Here is an 8,351-nt window from a genome sequence, read left to right on the forward strand (position 1 = left end):
TAGGTGTGGGAGCCGCCTGTCAGCCACACATCCCAAAAGTCGACGCCAGCGGGGAGTGGCGGGGCCGACGAGTCAGCGGCTCATTCAATTTTAACCTAACCGCCGCCTACCTCGCGATGGGAGTTATTGGGGCGCAGCGGCGGTGCAGTTCCCGCAGACGCGCAGCGAACCGTCCCGTCGCGCGCGTCTTGCTCTTCATGCCGTCGTTAATGAGCGCCACCGCTCCCCCGCTCCCCCGCCTCCCTCCGGCCTAAAAAAAGGGCCGCCTCTCATCGTTCCCATCACACACAAACCCTAGCGCATCTTTCCCCAACCCCAGCCGCCACCATCTGAAAAGATGACGCCATGTCTGGTCGAGGCCGAGGTCGCGGCCATGGTCGTGGCCATGGCCGCTGCACAGCTGCACGCACGCCGTCGGCTGCGACGCCATCGTCTTCATCGTCGAAGATGGACGAGGAGGGGCCCGTGCTGTTCGAGTTCGTCCTCGTCCTCAAGGGCGACCCACGTGGCATCCAGAGGCTGCCGGACACCTTCGCCGACTTCGTCGCCGGTGACGACAGCCCGGGCACGCTGCATCTGCGGGAGATTCGTGCGGCTACTACCGGTGGACCGTGGACGTCATCTACGACGCGCACGGCAAGATGTACCTCCACATCGGCTGGGAGAAGTTTGCGCGCCACCACAGTCTCCAAGCCGGCTTCGTGCTCGTGTTCTCCTACTTTGGCGATAGGGCAGCGAATATCGGCTCGCATGTTTTGGATGTTCTTACTCGAAAGAACCAACAGGGGCACCCTCGCCAGCTGGATTTTCCAGTTTGGGTGACTGGGTGTGCCCTCGAGTGTTCTTTCTTGGCAGCGAACACACGAAACCTGCGATGACCGGCCTAGCTAGGTTTAGTTTTTTTTGCAATATTTTATATTTGTGTCAATCATGGTTCAAACTATGTATTAGTTTGTGGAAAACCATGTTCCAAACTATATCTTCATGTAAACCACGTTCCCAATTATGTATTAGTTTGTGAAATAAATGTTTTTATTCAATTTTCTATGCATTTATTTATAATTTTAAATCAAAATATCTATCGGGGCCACCGTTTTGGGCCGCCGGTGTGGGAACAGCTCCCCAAATAGAGGATACAGTGCCAGCGCTCCCAAACGGAGGTGTCGGCGCCCCTGCCGGCGACTATTTAGAGGCTGCAGGCGGAGATGCTCTGACTATGAGAAACAAATTGCATCTGCTTAACTCTAATTTGAAACCCGATGTGAGGCATCTAAAGGTATGATTGTTGCACCCCATGGGGCATGGAGAGGCCATCCACGTTAGGCCACCTCGCGCGCGTGGGTTGGGCACTGGCCCAGCTTCGTCTCTAAAAATTGGGTCACGTGTCACTTGAGGATTGGCCTGGCCCAAAATATCTCTCACAAGCCAAATCAGACGAGAGAACCAACCCGGTCCTATCCCCACGTAGCCAACCTAAATTCCCCTCCTGTTCGTCTCCTCTGCTCAGCCGCCGCCGCAGAAACCTCGCGCCGCCGCCTGCCCGCCTTCCCCAATCGATGGTGCCCCTCGCCCCTCCCCTATCCATCTCTCCCCCGCGCCACTTCCTCCACGTTTGGACCGGGTAGAAGGAGCTCGTCGGCCGTCGGTGTAGCGCGAGATCTGCGCAAATGGAGATTCACAGCCGATGCGGTTTCCACTCTGCCCCCGGTCACCGTTGCCCTCCCAGCAAGCAAAGAAAAGGGGCGGCGCTGGAGAGGAGACATAGACGGGGGATCGGATTGGTTGTGGTCTTGGGTGGTGAGGGGTGGAAGTTGAAGTGCCTCACCTTGTTGAGCAGATAGGGCAAGTGCGACCGCTTCCTCGACCTCGATGTCAGGTTCGTCCCCAACTCCTCTCTCTCTCTGTGTATTATCTCCATCTCTCTAATGTCAAGCTCTATAAGATTAGCTCCCATTTTTCAGATTGGAAGCGACATAGAGATAGTTGTTCTGAAGGTTTTCCATGCTACCCAGTGGTAAAGTAGTTCTCCCATGTGTATTGATCTATTTCTGCATCTTATATTATGGTCAACTTGCTAACTAAAAAGCAGAGCTCTAAATAATTATTGCTGAACAAAATTACAGGTACGAATTTGGGATGAATATGGCTTGCTTACTAAAAAGAAGAGATCTAAATAAGTTTTATTATTTCTGGTTGGTCATGATCTCTGTTAGAAGTATTAATCTTCTTACTGAAAAGTTTGGAAAACTTTACTAATAATTTGAAAGCTTCACCTTGATTTTTTTTTCTTTTGTTATTATGGTGCAGGTGGATTATGTTTATAAACCTTCATGCTGTTAATCATGGGCGAGGATTCCACTGTCATGTTGCCTTTCTGGCATCAAATGTCCTGTGTGATCCCGCAGATTTACAGGTTCAGATGTGGTCCTTACAGTGGGATATCAAAATGGTCAGGTATACTTTCATTATCTCTGAATTTTCACTATTTATTTGAAGCTTGTAATTACTAGGTGCTATTAGCTAAATATTATGTTCTGGCTTGTCTTATTGACCAGTACAATTTTAGTTTATTGTGAAAGATCTTTGCCGGGCCTTGAGATTCTCGCTGAGAGCTCCTTGATGCAGTTATTAACATGGAGTTACGAGACATGCATGGATAAATCCATGCTCTCCTCAAATGGACGAATTGGTATGATAAATCCCATCGGCTAACCCCTTGCTGGCACAACATGTCTCCATGGGTGACTTCATTATAGTGGACCGAGATATTGTTGTTGTGTAGCATTAGTGCCTTAGCTTGGTCATACCATTTCATTATCCTTTTGAATTATGTTCCTAAGCACACTTACACATTTTCTCCCCATGCCACCGGATTTATATGAGTTGTTCCCTTGCAAAGATATATTTATCTTATCAATGTTATGTTGTCTGGTAAAAAAAAGCATTGTTTCAGTTCCATAAGGTGTTATTTGGCTAGATTGGTACCCTGGGAATTGGGACTAATTGGTCTCGCTAGAAAGAGTATACAACAACAATTCAAATGCAGTCCCTGTGATATGACAAGGTACATCTCATTGCTTCTCTTTGTTGGTTCTTGCAATAGTACTCCTAAAAATACATTTCACTGAATGAATATTTATGTGAATTGGTTCTTTACAAAGATATATACATCTTTTTATTATCAATGCCATGTTGTTGGATCATAAATCATGGTTTCAGTTGGGTTGTGAATTAACTGGCTAGATCTTTGCCACGACGATAGGCTTCAGAAGCTACTTTCTAGGCACTTCCTTTATACTTGAATTTCAATACTTAATAGTTGATGTTGTCTTATTCAGATTGAGACTGGTTGCCACCGGTGTTGGCCTTATATCTTGTCCTGGCTTCCTCACATCATGGATCTCTCGTACCACACTATTTTCCACAGCTAGATTGATAATAGCCAATTATCTTAAAGACAACATCATGCTGGATGCATCTTTTATTTAGGTTTTGTTCTTAAAATGGGCAGTGCTTAACTACTATTATTTTGGCATGTGTATTTTATAAGTGTGACCAGAGATTTTATTCTTTCGTTTGAAACAACAAGATGAGTTTAAAATGATAAATTGCACCGGCAAAATTAGATAGAAGAAGTGTATTCACTATATGTTGTTATTACCGTTCAAGTTCATGCACTACTGCTTTCTCAAATGAGTGAGCCAAAACTTTTCTCCCCCTTGAGATCGTGTCTGTTGTTTGTATATTTCGCCTATTCAATTAATGTTGACTTCCTTTGTTTTGTTCATGCACTACTGGTTTCTCTATTTCCATTCCTTTGTTTATTCATGCACTACTGGTTTCTCTATTTTCATTTTCTATGTCTATTAGTTGATGTTCACTTCCCTTGTTTTGTTTTGCAGTGTCCATTATCCATCAGCATGGGAAATGATTGGCTGTTTCTAGATTTATGAGTTCACATATATATGGTGTGCTGCCATCGAGGACATACCAGCTATGGTGTGCATCAAAATGCTCCTGTCGTATTTTATGGATTTGACCCAAACGTCTCCGGATGGTAAATATAAAAGTCTACTGCTTGACATGGCTGTGCCTGCTGATGCAATTCTAGATGCTGTGTTTTCTTTCTGTGCCAAGTTTTTATGAGTTACCCAATGCACTAAGTTTTATTGGTTTGCACAAAATAAGGTAGCTTATGTAGATGTTGCTTTTGGGAAGTGGAGTTTTGGCTCACGGGTCTAGATTCTTATTTTGTTTGAAATGCGCTACATAAGTACAATTTCTTGTTTTATACAGAAGGGTATTATTTTATCTGGTCAAAATGAAAATAAATTAACTCGAGCTTTTCCATTGTGAAGTTTGAAGGTATACAGCTTTCATGAACTGGAAGAGCGCTACATAACTTTGGTTACTGAAGCAAAGCTCTCATTCTTACTTACAGTATATGTTAGAGGGAAGTCAGATGTGTGATTAATCGTGATGAGTTTATGTTTCTTCACAGGCTAACAAGAAAACCAGAAACAGAGCTTATGATTTGAGAGTTAAACATTTAAATGTGCTAGGTGGTTAACCATCTCTCTTACTTAGCTACCTGAGATTGGATTGATCGCTGCTGTTTGGTTATTAACTAATAGACTATAGAACAATGGTATTAATTTTTTCCAGTACATTATGATGCTAATAACAGAGTACCATTTATACATTTCGTGATGATGCTTGCATTAAAAAAATCATGTGCATCCAGGAGTTCATTTCTTGGATGATGTTTGTGCTGAATACCACGTCACCCCACAAGAGCCTGAAGGCGTGCTGATTGTTTGCCTTTTCTATTTGAGAACAGCTAGGTAGTACTAATTTTGGCTGATGAATCCCTCATCTACTAAAAAAATCCTGGCTGTTTTGAGATAATCAAGACAGCCAAATTTCATTAACTTGATATGATAGAATCGAGTAGCAACAATCAGTGTTTTACCATTGTTCTATGAAAACTGTTGTGCATTCATGTAGTACCTGTAGGGTTGTTCACAGCCTCTTCGGTTATGTTGTTTTGTCACTTTCGTCACACTATGTGTTATCATGTTGGTTAGACTTATGTGTAATTTAGTGTTTGTTCCAGATTAACCGTATTTATGACGCGGTCTCTACTGTTCATACTCTATGAACGCTATTGTTGTTGTAGTGCTAAATAAATGTATGTATCTACATAGACCCTAAAGTATAAAAGAGTAATATAGTTTACTAGGCATAAAAATAGATACCTCAAAATAATGTAACGAAAATTACCAGGATGGTTCTGCATAACGAAGTCCTTGCCATTTGACTAGATATTTTGGCACCACATCATCACCATCGACTTTGGTAGCGCTATCGGCAAATACGCGCTCAACCTGGAGATTGGTATTTCATAATGGGTACAAATACAACACCGGAAGACATGTACTAATGGTCTAAAATTGGAATTAAAGTGATACCTGCCTATATTGCTTAATAAGGTTTCCTTGCCTACATCATGCACCACAACCTGATGGATGAAAAAATTAGCAGAAGGCATGAATCTGATAGGGAATAATATATTATTATTCAACATATCATGATAAAATATTATTTTCATAAGCATGCATATGCATTTCTTCTGTACCCTTCAAAATTAGCTTCTGGTAATTGTTTATTTTCTGGATACACAGGTGCAGCTGAAATTGTCCGGCTGCAACAAGAAGAGCATCCCTCATCTGCACAATGCAAATATCAACATTAAGAGAAGACCCGCAGTTGCAATCTCACTATAAACTGAGATGAAATGGAAAAAAGGGAAATTTGTCAAATTATCATGAGATTCAAGGCTTCAATCAGAACGGAGGCCGAAGCTGCACTGAGACCAACTGAGGTTGACGAAGAGGTCAGGGATGAGGGCGCCAGCCTATTGGGAATGTTGGAGAGAGACCCCAGACCTGCAGCTAAATGCTATGTAGGTTGCGTTGTCCGCCTAGGGTCCATGAGACAGTTGTTTGTTCCCCAGCCATGGCTGCTTCGGCTTGCATCGACCATGTCGTGCTTGGAGAGCTGCGAGAAAAGGGGTCCTGTGGAGGGGAACATCGTGCTGTCGGCGCGAGCTAGCTGGTGGCAGTGCCGGGGAGTGGCAGTTGTATAGGACAGGCGTACAGCGACGGAGAGGGGGCAACCCCTGAGGTGAGAGGCGGGGATGCAGGTGTGTGAGCGGCCGGTCATCGTCGGTGGGGAGAAAGGTGAATGGGATGACGAGACAGCGAGACAGAGTGGAGTGGGTGGGTGTTGAAGCAGCGCAACACAAACTGAGGCTGTGGCCTATCTCGAAGCCGTCCAAGCAACTGCAGAATAGAGTGTGGTATGCCTCCAAAATTCCAAATCAAGACTGATTGCAAGAATCTGCTCAGACACTTCAAAGTCGGAAGTGGAATTTGACCGTTTGTTTCGTTAAACTTTATTTCAGTAGAATTTATGTTTTGCCCAAGAGGCTACAATAAGCACATGTCATTGCGGCTTATGGTGCTAGGCAGACTGATCCTGACGATGTTCGTGTGATGGTGGCCAAGCTGTGCCATAGATCTGTTCCGGGTCAAAAAGAAAACGAACTAGCTGGCTTAAGTATGTGCCCAAAAAAATAGAGCTAGCTTAAATATGCCCTGTTAGGATAATTTGCTGAGTTGAACTTAAATCATATTAGTACTGTGAGTATTTCTTTTGGACAAATGTCCTTTTATAAACTACCGATAAATTTGTATTGATGAATATGTTAAAAATGGTATATAATTGTAATACTGCAGGTCATCATGAATTGTTAATTTATTAGTTGCTAAATTTGTATCACGGGATCGTGCGCCAAGGCGCACATCTAAATCTAGTATGTAGGATGATTGGCATACCGTGAGGGAGATGATTCCATGACGCGGTCGGTCTTCGTGGTTAGGCCTAGGTATGCCGTATCAAAGAGTACTTTGCCCAGTCTGCGGCGAAAAGTGCAGACATGTATTTTGCAATCATATTGCATAACTAATTACGATGTTGATGCCCGTGGTTCTGTGCTTTGAACAAGAAAACGAGCAGGGTGGATACGATGACGGATGCCAGGGGTGCGGACGCTGAATTCTAGAAGAACTTTGGCCATCTGATGCTCTGTATAGATAAGCTATGAAAGCCAGACAAACCAGTGCTGTTCAGGTGTTAGGATCAATAGTTTCACAGGGGAAATAGATTTAATTAATTCTAGGCTCTGGAAATGGATTTTTTTCTCGCAGTTTCAGAATACCCTAACCCATAGCAGGCAGAATGATATGTATTCACTTAGTTAAGAGCATGTCTAACAGACCCTCTATTTTCCTGCCCCGTAAAACGCGAGTAGAGAGCCATATATTCACTTTTACCGGCCGAAAACTCGTCCGAGCTAGTAGAAAGTTCTGTTTTACGGGGTGAGGATACGGGGTCTGCTAGCTCGGACTAGTTTTCAACCCCTCAAAACAGGATTTCTTTACAAATTGGATATTACAACCAATACAACATTCACATTGAATAAAAGTTTTAAATCACACAATAATCGTCATAATTATTACAATAATGTTTTTCGGAACTGCTAACAAATGTTCTAATGGAAGAATTAAACAAATAACAAATGTTCCCACAATCAAACAATCAAGATAACTGTTTCACACATACAACAATAGGAAATGAATGTAAAAACTCATTGGTCATGCAACTGCCAGTGGTGATCAATTAGATCTTGGGTGAGCTGGTGATGAGTCTCGGCATCTTCAATGCTGCGATGCGCTGCAAGAAAAGCTTCAATCCGATCAGGGTTCCGCTGGGGTTGCACTCGGGTGCCAACATTGTCATAGAAACATGGCAAGTTCAACCCTCTCTCATCTTTAATGGTCATGTTGTGAAGAATCACACAACAATGTCATGATTTGAACAAGAGTTTCCTTGTCCCAAAACCTTGCAGGACCCCGGACAATGGCAAACTTTGCTTGCAAAACACCAAAAACTCTCTCAATGTCCTTGCGGCATGCCTCTTGATTTTTGGTGAAGCAAGTTTCTTTTCTTGTCAAAGCCTTGTCCTTTTTCTCTTTAATGGATTTGACAAGAGTTGCATAGTTAGGGTAAATACCATCTGTGAGATAGTACCCCATGGTGTACTCATTGTTCATAACTTTGTAGTTACAAGTTGGAGCTTCACCCTTAACTAGTCTTGCAAATAAAGGGGATCTATTCAAGACGTTGATGTCGTTGAGTGTACCCGGCAGTTCAAAAAAAGCATGCCAAATCTATAAGTCTTGCGAGGCCACAGCTTCAAGAACAATGGTAGCATCACGGCTTTTGTC

The 8,351-nt window shown here is 43.3% G+C and overlaps 1 long non-coding RNA gene across 7 annotated transcripts; it reads left to right on the plus strand.

The window, feature by feature from the left end:
• Positions 1–1,413: 1,413 nt before the first annotated feature.
• Positions 1,414–6,711, plus strand: LOC127336877 (uncharacterized). Of its 7 annotated transcripts, none has more exons than XR_007873561.2 (7): positions 1,419–1,876; positions 1,962–2,014; positions 2,124–2,192; positions 2,308–2,454; positions 2,556–3,064; positions 3,903–4,057; positions 5,685–6,711. It is a non-coding gene; the product is annotated as an uncharacterized lncRNA (long non-coding RNA). The 7 variants fall into 7 exon arrangements; XR_007873562.2 differs by having other exon boundaries at positions 2,567–3,064; XR_011752810.1 differs by having other exon boundaries at positions 1,414–1,876; positions 2,308–3,064; positions 3,339–4,057.
• The last annotated feature ends 1,640 nt before the right edge of the window (positions 6,712–8,351 follow it).

This window comes from Lolium perenne, chromosome 2 (assembly GCF_019359855.2).
Source record: "Lolium perenne isolate Kyuss_39 chromosome 2, Kyuss_2.0, whole genome shotgun sequence".
Classification (NCBI taxonomy): domain Eukaryota; kingdom Viridiplantae; phylum Streptophyta; class Magnoliopsida; order Poales; family Poaceae; genus Lolium; species Lolium perenne.